This window comes from Rhinolophus sinicus, chromosome 5 (genome assembly GCF_057876585.1).
Source record: "Rhinolophus sinicus isolate RSI-liver-muscle chromosome 5, RSI-T2T, whole genome shotgun sequence".
NCBI lineage: Eukaryota > Metazoa > Chordata > Mammalia > Chiroptera > Rhinolophidae > Rhinolophus > Rhinolophus sinicus.
In genome coordinates this window covers 36694588-36711042 of record NC_142505.1, presented here as the reverse complement: position 1 = coordinate 36711042, position 16455 = coordinate 36694588, and the positions used below count along the sequence as shown (strand labels likewise).

Here is a 16455-nt window from a genome sequence, read left to right as displayed (position 1 = left end):
GTATGAATTGATTTGTTTTTGTCTATACTTACTGGGATATAGTGTGATTTTCAAATCGAAGGAATCATATCTTTTTAAAAACTTTTTAAAAAATTGAAGTATACTAAATAAATGAAATAATTAACTGGATTTCAGAGCAGGTTTAAGATTGTTTTCCTGCATATTTTTGGCCAGTTCCCTCCACAAGCAAATAATAGCAGCCTACACTGATGGAGTACTTTTTGGTATACTATTATTCCCCCATTTTACAGGGTGGAATACTGAGGCTCAGAGAGGTTCAAGGCCATATGACTATAAGAGATAGTGGCAGGAGTTGAACCCCGGGCAATCGGCTTTAGCAGCTACTGTTTTAACTACCTTGCTAGATTTTCTTTTGATATTAGCCTGAAGTTCTCAAACCTTTAGTCTGCTCATTTTTTATGATTTACAATTTATTTTTATTATATTTGAGGAGGCTCTTGGGGGGCTAGTGAAAATTATTTGAAGGGAACAAAAGCCTCCACATAACCAGGTTCTCCTGTCCTCAGGTTTGAATGCACTTTGTCAAGCATGCTTCTGCCCAGCTCTTCCCCACAAAACCCACTCCTCTGCCTCAGAAAGATGTACTCCTGTCCCGGGAACCTCTAGAGTATGCAGGGTCATGGGTAAATATTTTTCATGGGGCTGTCTATATAAACAATTTAATTAAAACAAAGAATTGTAGAATTCATGGGCTCATGTGTGATATAATGATTTATCAATGGCAACATAGAAAAATGGGTGGAGAAGAGGTACTTGTGGATTTGTTTATTGTCCAATCAGTGCATGTGAAGGCTCTTTGTAGTATCCTGGCACCATCTCATTTTGTTAAGGTCCAGGAACCATCTCTTTGTGTTCTGTATTGTCAAACACACCATTCCAAGTTAATTGTATATTCCTCACCAGGAGGAAAAGGTAATAGCACTATTATTACTCCCAATGTTGTGGCTGTTTGTATTGGAACATTATAGATTTCCCTGTCTTTGTAATTCCCTGATATCTGTTATTTAATGCTGGTTACACAATTACTTACGATGCTGCATGTACATCATGCCACCTGTGAATACTGGCTTCCAGTGATTCTCTCAAATGTTGCTGTGCTTCCCTGTTGATGAGTACTAACACAAATCTTATCCAGAGTATAAAGGGAAATGAGTATGATAATTTTCTGGTCTTGTTACCATTTGCAGTTTTATAACATAAATGTAGAATGACACATTTTCTAACCATGTCTTCTCTTGAATTTTTAAACCTTTCATTGCTGCATTCCTAGGATGTGATTTCTTTCAATGTTGACCACCCCCTTGACTTCAGGGAGGATAGGCAAGGGGCTTGTGGGTAGGGTGAGAAGAGCAAGGCATGTCCATTGTGCTAGGCATGTCCATACGTTCTCCATCATGGCTTAAGACTGACCTGGGAGAGCACGATGTCACCACAATGATTGGAGACAAGAGAGGACATCAATTGAAACGGCCCTTTTGTGCGGCAGAGCAAGAGTCTTGGAAGCCTTGTGAGAATATAGGTGACTGCTGGACATGTGGTATAGAACCTGTGAGGGCTTGGGAGATTGCCCTGCGTGCCAGCAGTGGGGGACAAACAGGATAAATGTACCTGCTGCTATACCATGATGTAGATCTGAGGGGGCCTTGAAGATAGAACACGGAAGGGTGAGAGTTGACTCATGGGCCCAGACGTGTGGCAGTGGGCTTTTGGTAGTTCAGAAGCTTGAACTTATTCCACGAGGCCTGAGGCCCCTAGACTGACTGGGGCTAAGCCATGTACTGCTCCTGCCTGTCTCCTCATTAAGATGACCACATGTACATTTGTACTTGTAGAGTTGAGCCCTAGGTCTCTGCACACTGGGTACAGGAAGAGAAGTGAGACTGTGGTGACCTCTGGTTTGATGGGTGAGGATGGACGTGGATCCTCCAATTGAAGTCTCCTATTTGGTATAATCACCTCTTTATCAGTTGATCTATTAAAATAAGTACTGTCCTGAAGACAAACATTCATTTTGTTCTTGTCCATACAGTCTGAACCTACAATGAGGAAAAGGCATTTCCTCCATCCGCAGAAGTCTCCCCTAACCTTGGCCTTCATGGGTCCCCATTACTGGGCACAGGTTTTCTTTCTTGTTCCACTTGGAAATCTTCCACTAAATGTTTATTCTTTGCTTACCTCAGGGAGGTCTCCTGCCTTGGATAAGCTCTTTCAACTCTGGAGCTACCCTCTAGTGAGTGTGAATGTCTGTACGTGGGGTATTTTGAGGCTGTTGTGATTGTTTTGTTTTGTTGCCAATTGTTCCTGTGACATAAAGCATATTTTTTGTTTGGGTGTGTTTCGTGTTACAGTAGATGCTCGATTCCTGATTTAAAGAGGAGCAAATGGGTGTTCTTAGTGACCTGACCAGATCAGGGTCCTGTAGCCAGGATCCACTCCCTGGGACTCACACCCTGGGATCACACCCCAGGAGTCACACTGAGATTACACCGTGGGATCCACACCTTGGTAAGCCGTGCTCTCTTCTCATGCTTCTCAGGCCCACAAGGGAGTGGTGCTGCCACAGGTTCTCTAAACCCCCAGGAAACTAAGGCACAACGTGTTCTTGCGTTTTAATTTTATTTGAATACAATGGGATTCAAATAAAAGTTAAGCATTTTAATTGGTAAACAACTTTAACTCTTGAAAAGGTACAACAGATACAGATATATTTTGCAGCAGAACGCAGTAAGCACAAGAGCTGTCCACTTGAGTCTGGCCCTCCAGGCCTCCCAAGGACAAGTTTCCCAAGGCTGAGTTCCCTTAGTTTTTTTTTTTTTTTTTTTTTTTTAATTTTTTAATTTTTATTACCAAGATTTAATTTATATAACATAAAGTTAATCACTTTAAAATGTATATATAATTCAGTCATTTTTAGTATAGTCACAGTGTTTTGCAACCATCCCGACTCTTTCCCTCTTTTCAAGGGTTTTTTCCATGAAAAAGTTTGGGAAGGCTGAGAATTCGTAGTATCAGGAGCTAGGGACAGTTTTGTATTTGAGGGGGAGAGCTTTGGATGTCATGGGGATGTGTTTTCAGTTCCTGTTCAAGTCCTTCTACTTAGGCAACAATCCTTCTCTCTACTGGGGAGGCAGCCTGTTCCTTGAGCGTTCATGCGCTGTGGATGGGTTATCACTAGGAGAAACAAGGATGGAGTCTTCCTGCCATAGAAATGACAGAATCACAAAGGATTAAACAGCTTAGATACTGTGAAGACTCCTGAGAGAATAGAAGGGGCTGGACTTGCTTTTAATCAGGTTTCAATGCAGAGACAGTTGTCCTGTCAATTCCTTCATTCAGGGACACATTTGTCTTGGCATTAACAAACAAAGTCAGCATTCCCTCCGGGCCAACTGAAGCCTGATTCAATACGAGTTTGTGCTTTTCTGTAAAGATTTGCAATGGGATTCCAGGCAGCGTAGATAATGGCCTTCTTCTCACTATAGATGCTGTGGCTATTCCAGGGGGCCAGACTGGTGGTTATGTTGTTTATCACTTTTCATGCAAATTAATGGGCAGATTCAACAATGGGGAGTCCTCTTGTCATTCCTGGCTAGTAGCTCTGCTGAATGAGGGCTTGGGAGGGGGAGTGCAAGTCTCTGAACTTGCCTGTGATTTGGGATTTTCTCTTGCAGACTCTCCTGGGATTCTTCAGACAACCATATACCTTTCTCAGTCAGAGAGCAAAATCTTGTTAACTTAGATCCTAGATTTCATAGTTTGTACCCATGGCAAGTTCTGAGAATTCAGTGTGTAGGAAAATGGTCTGGCCCCTTTGAAAAATGGTAGTTTACTTAGCTGTGAATAACAATAGCTATTCTTTATAGACTACTTAACAGGTGCTAGGTGCTTTACACATCTTATCTTTAATCCTCACAACAACCTTGCAAGGTAGGTATTATCCAATGTTGGCTGGGCTGCTGAGGCTAACAGAGGTTAGTAACTGGCCCAATTTTTCCTATGAGCCATACTTCTCCTTTGGTCCCATTGAAACACCATGGGCTTTGAGTCAGACAGACATGATTCAAATCCCAGGTCCACTAATCACTAGATGAGTGACTGGGCATGTCATGTAACCTCCCTAAGCCTCAGTTTCCTCGGCTGTAATTGTGATAGTGATACTTTGGGAAGTTGTAATGGGAATGAAATGAGCTGAAACACTTTAAAGTCCCCAGCGTGGTATTGGCACATTGCATAGCACAGCAGAATCTCAACAAATGATGCTTTTTCTTTCTTCTCTATTTATCTCTGTACCTGTCATGGCACCTGGTACTACTCAAGAAATATTTGTGGAAGTAAATTCAAAGGATTCTTCATGGCCTTGTTTCATAGGGACATTGTGAAGTTGGACCCTCTCCAAAAGCTCCCTGAAAGAACAAAAGAAGTTTTGAAGCATGTCAAAGCTACTCATGGTTAAAATCTTTAGGACGAAGACAAGAATAATGCTAAAAACAACAAAAGTACTAAAATTCTGAAGTGAAATTCACTAGGTAGAGGGCTGTTGTTCTTCAAGAAATAGCAATAGTTGAGGATTGTCAAGTACTCTGAAGCATAAGGGACAATAAATGTGACAAGAATGGCTCTTGGGTTTGGTGGATTGTTTAACAATGACGGGACTGGCTGGAGACAGTGCACTTTTGTAAGTGCATCCTTGCTTAAGAGTAAATAAAAAATAAAATACAAGATTTTTGAATGTATAATATGGAGCGTTGCAGGGAACGCATCCTCCCTGTGATGCAGGGAGTGTTTGGCTGAGGCCCAGCTCAGAACGGATACAGGAGGGCAAATTTGAGGCATGTGTACGGCCATTCTGCAGCCAGTTCCATGACAGACATTGCTCATTGATCATGGCTTTTCCTCATGCCTGAGTCCTTCTAACAGTCAGCTGGAATGAGTCTGAACTGGCATTTAAGATCAAACCACTCACTGTCCCTCTCTCCGAACAGAGACCGTTGTGCCATTTAGTACCCAAGATTCAAAGACCCCTCCTCCCTCACAGGAAGCTTCAGTTTTGTCTTCTAACACAAGCCATGGCACCAAAGCTACTAGCACCTCTCAGTATACCATGGAGATTTTAGTGAAGTAGTTTTTAATATTTTTCACTTTTTTTTTTTTTTTTTGCAATACACTTGCCCTAGACCTGAGATACAAATCTATGCACACTAGATTAGAGGACAATCAAAACAACAACCATGACACTGCATCCAGAATAATCTCTACTCATCCTTGAAGTAAGCTTGTTCTTTATCCCTTTTCATCTTTTGAGATGGGATTCCTTAGGACATTCTTCAGTCCTCATGCTCCCCAAGTTCACCAAACCTTTGTGGCACAGTGGCTATTTCTGTGGCTGAGTTGTACTCATCCATGGTCTCTGATGAAAACCTGGTCTGGGTGTCTATTTTGTTTTGATTAGAATAGATTGGCTTTAAGTAACAGTGCATCCCAACTGAAATTGGGTTAAGCAATAAAGAAGTTAATTATCATACATTTCAAAAAGTTCCGAGATGGGATATCTGCAGGTGAGGAGCGTAAATTAGAACTCTGCCTCCACTTCCCTGGGCTTCCCTAGGCCTCCTCCATGTGTTGGCTTCATCTTCAGGCTGGTAACAATTCAGCTTCAGTACTTCCAATCATCACATCAAGTGATGATTATGCTTAAGTGGAGGAAGAAAGGGTGTGTATGTGTGTGTGTGTGTGTGTGTGTGTGTGTGTGTGTGCATGTGTGTGTTTGTATTTTGTGGGGTGGGTCTGTCTGTTCTGCTGTATTCTCAATAAGAGTGAAGCCATCTTGCCTAGAATCCTCCAACAGACTTTTGTTTATGAACCACTAGTCAAAACGGTGTCATATGCTCCAGCCCCTAAACCCATCACTGGGAAGGAGATTGAGTCAGTGTGACTGATTTACTCCAATAGAATATATCCGTTGAGCTGGGGTAGGATCATAGGAGGGAGGGGGGATATACTTATTGAGCAAGAAAAAGTGATCGTAGTAGAACGGATGTTGAATAGGCAAGCCAACAGTTCCTGCTACTCAGGGACAAAGCTGATAACAGTGGTCAATCAGATTTTCTCTCTTAAGAAGAATTTAGACTAAGGGAAACATAGATTCTGCTTAGGTGGTAGTAGATACTTAACTAAAATTCATACAATGTTGCCTCAGGGTGGAAAAACCATTTTTAGTTGATGAGTGAACAGATGATAGAGAGAGCCAGAATCATGGAGTGGGTTTTCTGGTTTTTGCATACAAAAAGACCGGATCAGATGTTCATATATATTTTCACTCCGGGGTAAGCACAGTGTTGGCTTAAGCTGGGCCTTCTGCATACCTAGGGTGTGTATCTTTATAGTTCTCAAACTAATGAAGAAATTCCAGATGGGTGAAGAGCACTAAAGCTAAGATGATGCTTGCTCTTCACGGCCCACTCGCTCTTGACTGTCCAGATGAAATCCTCAGTGGTATTTGCCTGGGATTTCCTACTTATCCTCATCATTCTTGCTACTTTCTGAAGCAAGTTGTCTTTCATGAATGTCTTTAGTTGCACTGTTGTGGCTGTCTCGATATTCTGAATTGATTCAAAACGTCTACCTTTCATGGTCATTTTGACTTTGGGGAAGAGCTGGAAGTTGCACAGTGCCAGATCCAGTGAATAAGGAGGATGAGGACACACCGTAATGTTTTTATTTGACAGACATTGTTGTATACCGGAAGTGATGTGTGACATGGAGCATTGTCATATGGAGGATGATTTATAGCACACATTAAAACACACCTTCTCTCAACCGTAGCGTGCAACTGACTGACTACATTGAACAAGTTGAAACTTGTCACACTGTTACTGAGGTTTGATGTGCTGCTTCCTGTATTGAAGATCCCTGCCTTTCTGTCGGATGGCTCTCAGGAGCAGCATACACCGTATTTTCTGATCACACCTCATCGTATAGCATGGAGTGTGGGTTCATTTATCTCACAGATAATTCCTTTTCCATCTCTGATCCATGATTGATGGCACATTTCTGTTCAGTGTTTGTGGGTCAGTGAGGGCAGTATTTCTATTCCCTTGTATGCAGTGAACTTAGTTCAAATATCTACATGTGTGGGGTCTGCAAACAGATCTCCCTCAGGGTGACATGCTCTGTTGTGTGGCAGTTTCCAAGGTTGGTATATCGGTTTCACCCAGCTCCACTTCTCTTAGCCCTTCCTCCCCCATCCTTATTCCTTCATTTCCCGAAGTTCCTATTTTTATTTTTTATTTTTGTATACACACAAAAAGGAGTGATCAATATTTTTTGCTTTTAAAGTTGTCTGAAATTTTCCTTCCCTGAAGAACTTGCTGTGGGATTGGCACATTAGCTGCAGCAAAAAGGTTAAAAGAAGGAATTTAATATGCTCCTTTTTCCATTCCTTCTGGCTGGTAAGTGGGGTATTCACCTGGGATGGGCCTGCCAGTGGGGAGAAAGCTGAGAGTGAGGGAGCTCCAAGTCCTAGAACTAGTCTGGGTAGAGGAGGGACAGAAAGCCTGCTGGTTACATAGCCAGGCATGTTCTGTTCACTGTTCACAACAGCCCTACTGACAACCTTGCCTCTCTCTTGTCCTGTCTTTCTTCCCGTCCCCACTTTTTTTTTTAAACAGCAAAAGAGGAACCAAAAGGAGAGTTTGTTGAGGGAGAAATACCGCTTTAAATGGAGTTAACTCTTGCTATTTCTTACAGCAGGGCTTCTGAAATTATAATGAGCATACAAATTACTTGAAGATTTTGTTAACATGTTGATTCTGATTTAATAGGTCTGGGAGGGGCATTGAGATTGTGCACGTCTAACAAGCTCCCACCTCATACTAAAGTTGCTGTTCTATGGACCATACTTTGAGGACCAAGGTCCTACAGTTTAGTGGGACCAGTGCTGACATCAAGGGGAGGCGTAGAAGGAATGAGAGGGCAGGGAATCATTACATTTCGGGGCATTGTCTTAGCAATAAAATTGTACTTTTACATACTTCATTAATCTGGTCTTTGCCTGGGTATGATTTCAAAGGGGGGAAAAGTTCACACTGAGAAATAGAAATATCCATGTGAGTACTATGTGCTATGGAATTTTACCCATTTAAGTATGCACACACTTGGGCCAGCCTTAAGAAACAGTACAGTTGCACCAGTTAGGAGTACATCCAACTCCTAGTTACATAAAATCCAGTGACAGTGGGGTTTATTGGTTTTACAGAATGAGAAATCTGAACCATTGGATACTGGGGTATTACCTCCGACGTTTTTTGTATGCCTCCAAGACTTGTTTCTCAACCTTGCCTGAATCACAAGCTTTAAAAAAATCCCAATGTCCAGGCCACTGCCCAGACCAATTAAATCGGAATCTCTGGGGTTAGGATCCAAGCATCAGTATTTACAGAATCTCTCCACGTGATAATGGCTGAGAACCTCTGCTCTTGGCCTTGCTGTCACATAGCTTTCTCCAACACTTTCGTGGTCTCAACAACTGCCAGCTGCTGGCATTGGTTCAACACCTGACAGTGTTACAGTCAGCATCTCTGATTCTCTTGACCTTTACAGCTTGGTTTTCACATGCTTGCTGCAGCCCATATCACTCACTGAGTCTGCACTCTAGACAAGAAGGGAGGAAGGGGAAAGGGTGGGGCTCCGACTTCCGCTCACATTCCATTGGCTGGAATTGTGGCATGTGGCTTCTGCCAGGACGAAAGTGGCTGGAAAAGTGGCCGTTTGTGCTTTTCCAGCTTCTACAGTAGAAGCAGATGAGAGCAAAGAGGGTTGGAGTAGCCATGAGCTAAGAAAGTATCTACTGGGTCTTTCAAAAAGTTTATTGTTGTTGCAAACATAAAAATGACATGCCCATTATAGAAAATTTAGAAAAACAGAAGAAAGTAAACTTACCCCAGTCTTAGCACTTAAAGCCAAGAACTATTAACAATTTGATTAATTTCCTTCCAGATTCTTGCCTGTTTTCCCCATGATTCAGATCATATTGTATTTACAATTATGCATTTGACCTTTTAACATGAAAGGATGAGAAATTCTCCATCTGTTAGGATGATTTCTTAAACATTTTTTGTCTGCCTTATATTTCCTTGTGCTGCTGCAGCATAATGTAGCTTCTCCACTGCTGTTAGGATTAAGCTTTTTTTCTTTTCTTTCCTTTTTCCAGTTTTACAGAATTGAAAACAACCTTGCGCTGAACTTCTTTGTACCCACAGCCTATCCCCCCTTTGTTCTATTTATTTATTTATTTATTGGTGGGGAAAGGTAGAGGTAAAAAAAAAAAAAAAGAAGAAGGTTTGGTTTTTGCTTCAAAGAGCTTTCCCAAAGAGTGGTCATTCGTTTACATTAAACGTCGTGGATGAACACTGTTCTCCCGTCTTTCATGCTGTAAATCAAGGCAGCGATTTCACCTGTAGACAGTGCACTGTTTTTCATGACAGTTTAAATTCAAGGTCATGCGTGGAATATGTGTTTTTCTGAAATTCAGTGTATTCATTTAGACCTACGCGGGGCGGTCCTTGTGTTCTTGTTTTCATATGAAAGGTATTGGCATTGTGGCTTCAAGAACAAATGGAAAATCATAAATACAACTTGTGTCTGATTTGGGTCTGGACTAACTACTTAGGAACCATTCAGCAATAATGGTCTCAGATATTTAGATACTCTGTGAAACTGCAATTAATTAAGGGACTGCTGAGTCTAAGAACTAAGCAGCCAACAAGGGACTAAGGGAATCATTTTTTAAAGTCTGGGTACCAAGTTCAAAGAGAAATATCAATAATCTTCTCATATTGGCAATATCTATAATAAAGTAGAGGGAGAGGATAATAAGAATTATGTGAGTAATATTAAATAAAAAATGTACATAGAACTGGGAAATTTTTAAATTAATTTTTTTAAAAAAATTATTTTAAAATTACAATTGACACACAATATTATATTAGTTTCAGGTGTACAACATAGTGATTAGACATTTATATAACTTACCAGGTGATCCTCCTGATAAGTCTAGTACCCACCTGGCACCATACAGAGTTATTACAATATTATTGCTATATTCCCATGCTGTACTTTACATCCCTGTGACTATTTTTATAACTAGCAATTTGTACTTCTTAATCTTGTTTAATATCACCATACACCTATCATAATGGCTATCATTAATAAATCAACAAACAGGTGTTGGTGAGACTGTGGAGAAAAGGGAACCCAAGGACACTGTTGGTGGCATTGCAACTTGGTGCAGCCACTATGGAAAACAGCATGGAGGTTCCTCAAAAAGTGAAAAATAGAACTCCCTATGACCCAGCAATTCCACTTCTGGGTATTTATCTTAAGAAACCCAAAATATTAATTCAAAAACATACTTGTATATGCACCCCTATGTTCATTGCAGCATTACTTATAATAGTCAAGATATGGAAGCAACCTATGTGTCTATCAACAGATGAATGGATAAAGAAGAAGTGGTACATCTATACAACAGAATATTACTCAGCCATAAAAAAAAAAGAAAAGAAAATCTCACAATTTGCAACAACATGGATGGACCTAAAGGGTATTATGCTCAGTGAAATAAGTCAGAGAAGGAAAATTTTTTCCCCTCAAATTTGCCACTATTCCAATTCTATAAAATGTTTTTAAAGAAAATAAATTCAGGAAGGAAACTAGTTACATTGTGCTGTTCAGAACTTCATGAGAGCAAAAGAATGAATACTGATCAACTTCCCTGGTTTAAACTTAATTATTTGTCTTAAAACATGTTCTTGTGTAATTTGAACATTTATGTTATCTCTTGAAAAGTCAAAGCAGAAAGTAAAATCGTATAGGAAACCAGAAACTTCATCAATACATCTAGACAGATGTTTGCTGGTAATTTTTGGTATCTAAAACCTTTTTCCACACATTGCACAACGCTGCAGTAATGAGAAACTGGCTGGTGCAAGAACTTCTACAAATTCTGCAAGTGGAGAACTTATTCTTTCCATGTGGATCAAATTTTGCCCTTTTAGAAGTCAAAGCTTTATTTTTGTTCAGCGTTTTCCACCACTTTCTGTGGAATTCCTTGCACATGGGGAGATGTATCTGAAATGATTACAGTACCAAGGTACTTTTCACATTTCCTGTATACCATCCTTCTTCTAATGGTTCCCATGGAACCACAGTTGTTGTTTTTTTAGAGTCAGGATGATTTTATTTGGGCAGATTTCCAGGAATGGGACTACTGGGTCACAGAGAATGAACCCGGTAGAGTATGTTGGAGTATAGCAGAGTATCTTGGAGTATGTTGCCAAAAAGGTGGCAGGGTCACTCTTCGGTGAACCCTTCATTGAGTTCTCTCTGTTCTATCGGTTATGCCTCTTTGCAGATGGTTAGGACTGGTCTGTTTACACAACAGCATTGGTGGGAGGATTCTGCCAGCCCTCAGGAGAAGAAACAGTCCCATACACTCACTCTTGACTTTCAAAACATCTCCACCCACATTCTAACCCCCACTCCCACCCCTCAACATGTTTATTTGCAGTGGGACATTTTTGTTTCTCTCACTCTCTCTTAATCATGACTTCACTTCCAAGACTTGGGCAAACACTCCCAGTATCATAAGGGGCTGGCTGGTTGGGTGGCCTGGGCTCCATTATGGTATTTTATTCACCCTTCAGCCTGACTCCATCTTACAGAGCCATTGCCATGGCAACCATCCTCCTTAGAGCAACAAGTATGGGTGGCAAAGTTCCACATGCTTAATATGTTTGATGTTTTACCTATCAAAAAATTCTTTGGGGAAATTCAAGTTGGCTTGTTGAACAAAATAAATAAGCTTTCTATAGTCAACAAGGACTAAGAGCGGCAGCTTTGATAACAGGGAAACCGGGACTGGTCAACAACCAGAGACCAGAGTTGAGCAGGTCATGTCCAGCTCCACTTGAGACAAGAAAGGAATGGGAAAACTCTCAATGGCAGTGGAAACTGATTCAGATCCCAGACAGTGTTGGGGAGCTCCAACCAAAAATTAGTAAAATGAACCTCAGCTCAAACTTTGGGTGGCTTTTGACTGCCACCACTGGAGGGGTCAGCGATTTCACTTGCAGACAGTGCACTTTGGGGGTCCTGGACCTTTCCGTGCATCACACACAGTCCTCTTTAGCCTGGAAGCCTTCAAAACTGCACACATAGCACAGCACACTGAGAGCTTTCCTGAGGCTGCATATATCAGCTCAAATGGACAAGCTAGCCCAATGTCCTCCTCCATCCCTGCCATCTGTCTGTCTACCATTTATAATAGATTTGCTTTTTTTTTTGGACATTTTTTAAACTTGAGAATTAAGATAGAAATTTTACAGTACTATGTTGTTTTAAGTTTATGCTTCTTGGCTTCATAGGCAAATACTTTCCTTGTTTAAAGTAGATTTATACCTTCCTTTCTCCCTTCCTTCCTCCCTCCCTCCCTCCCTCCCTCCCTCCCTCCCTTCCTTCCTTCCTTCCTTCCTTCCTCCCTTTCTTCCTTCCTTCCTATGTATGTATGGTGGAAAGAGAGTGAGGTGTGGAGCCAGACAGACCCTGGTTGGAATCCACGCTTTTCTACTAGTAGCTATGCAGTCTTGTCATTAGGGTGAACAGATGTCCTAGGTTGCTGGGGGCTGAGAGGTTTCCTGGAATGCAGGACTTTCAGTGCTAAACCCAGGGCAGTTCTAGATAAAGCAAGACAGCTTACTTGGGTAAGATCACCTTACTTGGGCAAGACCTCTCTGAACTTTCGTTTCTTCATCTGTGAAATGGGGATAATATTAATAATACCTGTCTCATGGGTTATTTTGAGAATTAGAGCTAGTGTACAATTGAAGATGTCTGAGATCTAGCTCTCAATAGATGATAATGATAGTACTATTAATATTAATAATTATCTGATTTCTTTAAAGTTCAAAGTGATCTTTCCCCATCATTCACTTCTTCCATCAATGCTTTTCTCTTAATTTCTAAGGTTTGTTCAGGAATGGGGAGGTTATTTATTTATTTTTTTTTCATTTTTATGTTAAGCCTAAATTTCTAAAACTTTGCTTTGTCCAATAAAAAAAAGCTACTGAACCTGACTCCTAACATCTCTGAGTGGAGTCTAAGGTTGACACACTAACTCAAATTGAGATTATCTTTTAGAAACCCTGAGAAACTGACTTAAACTCCTACAGTCTTCCTCTTTGGATACAAGACACGCAGCTCCTACTAAATCTCTTATTTACCAGATGCAGGTCTGTCGTGTTCCAGGTATTGAATGTTTGGGAACTGAGGGTCTGTTCTGGATCTTTCCCTATACGAGGACTGGAGTAGAGGCCCAGGCCGCCTGCTGACAGGCCACTCACCTGCAGAAAGCCTGTCCTTGCTCTTTTGGGTTGGCCCTTCTGTCCAGAGAAAGGAGATGGGAACTGGGGAGGCCAATGGACTAAGAGTGAAGAGATGAGATCTGTGTGGCCTTGGGGAGGAAGTAAGAGGTGAAACCTGCGTGTGGGTTCCAATCCTTGTCCTCGCTCCCCCTGTCACGTCTGAGCAGGGCCCTGAGCATGTCCTGACCCTTCTCTGGTCCACAATGGGGGTGTGGGCCTCTGCTCTCCTATCTTCATAGGTGAGTAGAGGTGATCTAATGGAGAGATGAATGCCAAAAGCTCTCCAAAGGGAAGCAAAACGAAAACAACACAGTATGAGGTCACTTTCTAGGCTCGTGACTTTTATTTTAGTGGTTCAGAATAAACAGAGAGCTCAGCTCAGCCAGGACTTATCAGATTCCTCCTTCCAAGCTGCCTGAGATGGTCAGGTCTCCAGGTAACAGGCTGCACCTGCCCTTGTGGATGATCTGTCTGGCTGTTATTATTTTTTAATTGTGGTAAAAGACACATAACATAAAAGTTACTATATTAACCATTTTTAAGTGTGCAGTTAAGTAGTGTTAAGCCTATTCACATTGTGCCATGTCGGATGTTATTTTCTATTTTTTGATTCTCCATTAGTTTTTAGTTTCATTTTTTTTTTTTTTTTTTTACTTTCCTATTTTTATTTTTTTAAATAAATTTTTTGGGGAATATTGGGGAACAGTGTGTTTCTCCAGGGCCCATCATCTCCAAGTTGTTGTCCTTCAGTCCAGTAGTAGAGGGCACAGCTCAGCTCCAAGTCCAGTTGCTGTTTTCAATCTTAAGTTACAGGGGGCATAGCCCACCATCCCATGTGGGAATTGAACCGGCAACCCTGTTGTTCAGAGCTCACACTCTGACCAACTGAGCCATCTTACTTCCCCTCCATTAGTTTTCAGTTTAAAAATTTTTTTCTCAATGTAAAGTGAAGATATTGGAGAGAATTTGGAAAGTACTGATAAGTATAAAAAACAAAAAGTATCATTATATCCCCAATCAGAAGCAACCACTTTAAAAATATTTTGGAATACATTTCTTTCCAGGGCATTTTTCAATGCACTATGTAAAATAATTAATATTTTTTAAAAATCTTAATAATTTCATGGCTACAAGTCTTCCTCTCGTTGGATTTTAGGTTGACCCAGTTTCACTATTCTAAACAATTGGTGTATATCTTTGGGCATAAATATTTATGATTATTTCCTTAGGGAAAATAATTGGAATAAAGGACAAATATTTTTAGCCTTTTAAACTATTAGATAGAACATTATCTTTAAATTCTTCCCAAAATCTAGTTAAAAGATAGGACAAAATATTATGTTTTCTATGGAAGGGACTTGTATGTTCCTTGTCAACAAGCAGGATCCACCTCAACCTGGAAAATGCTCCGAGGAACAAATCTCTAATTTCTTTTATCAGCCCGCTATAGCAGGGGTAGCTAAGAGATTTTATCTTAGTTGGTCATTAGGTAGTAGCTGCCTTTAGTACTGAGTATTGTGATGGAATGCACACTAAAACCCATCACTGTTAGATGCCTTTTTGGTTTCTAAATTAAATTATTTTACTCCAGAATGGCATTTGAATACATTTGAAGCATTTTAGTGACATTTTGTCTCCACGGTATTCTGTCTTGCAGTTAATATTAAACCAAAAGGAACTCTGTTTATCCTCAATTCTTAATACTTCTTATGCTCATTCCACCTTAATTTGGGCTATTGTGAAGAGAATAATCCCTTTCCTTTCTAGTTGTGGATTGGGAGGTATGAAAAATCAGCTGGAGGAGTGGAACAGTTCAAAAGTATTTCTGAGTTATCTACAAATACTTGAGAATTGAAAAATCAAAAAAATCATGGTCCCTGCTGAGGACCCAGGGTTATAACTGGGTGTTTGAGTGTGTGTGAGTATCTGTGAGTGTGTGTTTGTAGGTGTGTGGTTTCGGGCAAAAGTCTTAGAGCTTCAGGCCACTCAGACTGGTCACAGGTGTGAGGTGAGTGGAGTGAGATCAGGATTGTTGGAGGATCAGAGATAAAGTATAAAGCACTAAATGCTGTACTGATAATCACAAGGACTCAATAAAGAAACAAAATAATGAAAACATGTTGGTGAATTATTGCAATTGATCCTTCAAGGTAATGTAACTGTTTGGCAGTGGAGTTGGGACCAAAGTCCAGGTTTCTGATTCCAAGTGCAGTGCTCTCTCCAGTGGAATGTATTAACTCTACACTTTGGCAAAAATGGGGCCATTGCAGTGGTTGACCCTGTGTAATGTCCTGTGAATGCAGGACAGGGCTGAATATTAACCTACCCAAGAAAATGGTAAAAATATTGGGCATCTTTCAGAGGCATGGATTAAACCTTTTTCCTTTGGACCTCCAGGGTGGATGACAGCAAAACACTCAGTAGCCAGCTCCTCACAATTTCCCAGAGATTTTTATAGATTATGATGGTGAGTCATATTTTGAGCATGTACATTATGACTTGATTCCTTCGTTTCTGTCTTTGCACAGGAGTCTTCAAAATGCCCCTAATCTTAGGAAATCTAAATTTGAATAGCTCATAATTATACAGCTGAGGACAGTTTTCTGCTCCCACTTGTTTAAAATTGAATGTCAAGTTTTCACTATTTTGAGGTTTTAATTATCAGTTTTCTGTGAGAACCAGGGTAATTTCTCAGTTTCTCCCTCTCTGAACTATATGCTGTTTGGTAACCAGTCAGAGTTTCAGAGGTAGTGCCTCTGAAGCTTTTCTTGGAGTTCAAGTTCAACCAAAACGGTGAAAAATTAGGCAAAGCAATGAGTTTGCCTGATTTCTAAGGATTCGGGTCCTTAGAATATAGTCTTTGTGGCATACAACAAATCTCCATGTTTTTACTGTGGGACCCAGGCTTTGCCAAGCTAAATACCACTGCTCTGGCTATAGGAAGAGGTTTAGGGATGGATACATGACTCAAATATTCCAGTGAGTTGTATCAGGATTTTTTTTTTTTTTTGTCCTA

At 40.6% G+C, this 16455-nt stretch overlaps 1 pseudogene; it reads right to left on the bottom strand.

The window, feature by feature from the left end:
- Window positions 1-10917: 10917 nt before the first annotated feature.
- On the bottom strand, window positions 10918-11197 carry LOC141567103 (cysteine-rich PDZ-binding protein pseudogene; annotated as a pseudogene).
- Between the last annotated feature and the right edge of the window lie 5258 nt (window positions 11198-16455).